The sequence below is a fragment of the Equus asinus genome, chromosome 20 (genome assembly GCF_041296235.1).
Source record: "Equus asinus isolate D_3611 breed Donkey chromosome 20, EquAss-T2T_v2, whole genome shotgun sequence".
NCBI classification, from domain to species: Eukaryota; Metazoa; Chordata; class Mammalia; order Perissodactyla; family Equidae; genus Equus; species Equus asinus.
The window spans coordinates 8,988,318-8,989,974 of record NC_091809.1 but is presented as its reverse complement, the minus strand read 5'-3'; positions in this window follow the sequence as shown (position 1 = coordinate 8,989,974).

Below are 1,657 nucleotides of genomic sequence, written 5' to 3'. Positions count from 1 at the left end.
AGGTAAGGTGATCCAAGGGTGTATCTGGGGTGGAGCCCCACCTAGGGTGGAGCCATGTCTAGGGCTGTGTCTAAGGTGTGTCTAGGGTGGGCACCTCAGGGGTATATTATTGCTGCTCCAGAGCTCATCACTTTGTCACTCCAAAAGACCCTGGACTAGAGATTCAACATGTCTTCCAACGGTGAGTTTCTTTGGTGAGAGGCAACCTACCTTATGTACTAGTGCTTTCCGAGGGATTGAGCTTTCATTTTTTAAAAGTGCAGGTTTGTAGGCTGAGGACAGCTCATGTCACTGATGTAATTGTTTGTGGTTGCCGAACAGTGGAATTGGGTGCTAGGACTTTCTGAGAGGCTCAGGTATTTGAAAATGAAGTTTTGATTACATTAAAAGGGATATCTTGTCAATTGTATCTCAATAAAACTGGAATAAAAAAGAGAAATGAGAACAAACCTAAATAAATATCCAACAATATGGAACTCATTATAAAAAATATTTCTTATATTTTAGAGATATATATTGAAGTAGTTTTGGGTGAAACAGTATGTCTGGGATTCACTTCAGAGTAATGGGAAGGGGTGTCAAGGAGGTGAGTGGATGAAATAAGACTGGCTATGTAGTGCCATTTATTTGAGTCAGTGATAGGATCATCAGGTTCATTCCTCTCTTCTCTCTTACTTTTCATGCATGTTTAAAAGTTAACAGGGTAAAAAGTTAAAAAAAAACCTTCCCAAACCTAAAGAGCTATCCTGGAAGAATTGCTGAAGTGGTCCTGGGATTTTTTCCCCCCTGGTTCCCAAATGATTTGATATTCTGTGCAATTCAAAATAACTTGGAACTTTCCAAGCTTGGGGTATGAAAGAGACTTGACAATCTTGTTCTTTGAGAAGGTAAATATCACAAAATATCAGTGTTCTGGCTTTGATTTTTTTTTTTAGAAGAACCTTAACTGAGGAGAGAAGGCTCTGTGGTCTGCTCCAACTGTGTCTTATATCTTTTGGTGTTGTGCTCAATGAATAATATGTGACTCATTTGTCAGAGGCTCCTGAACTATGTATGGTGGACCCAGGAGTCCACTGCTCCCATCACCATCTCTGTCTCGAGGCAAAAATCTTCAACAGAGAGACTCCAAAGCAATGATGGCTCAATCACAGTGCCTGTAGGATGTGAAGTCCTCCAAGCAAGTGCTTTGGGAATGGCTTTCAGTCTTTCACCACTGAGTATTATATTTGCTGTGGGTCTTTCAAAAATGGCTTTTATTATGTTGAGGTACTTTCTTTCTGTTCCTAGTTTGTTGAGTGTTTTTATCCTGAATGGGTGTTGAAAATTGTCAAGTGCTTTTTCTGCATCAATTAAGATGATAATATGGTTTTTGTGCTTTTTGTTAATATGGTATGTTACATTGAAATTTTTGTATGTTAAACCATCCTTGCATTTCAGGTATAAATCCCACTTGGTCATGATGTATAAACACTTTAATGTGCTGTTGAATTTGGTTTGCTAGTATTTTGTTAAGGATTTTTGCATCAATATTTATCAGAGATATTGTTCTGTAGTTTTCTTATGATATTTTTGTCTACCTTTGTTATCAGGATAATGGAGGGTAAAACTCATAAAATGAGTTTGGAAGTATTCTCTTCTCTTCAATGTTTTGGAAGTA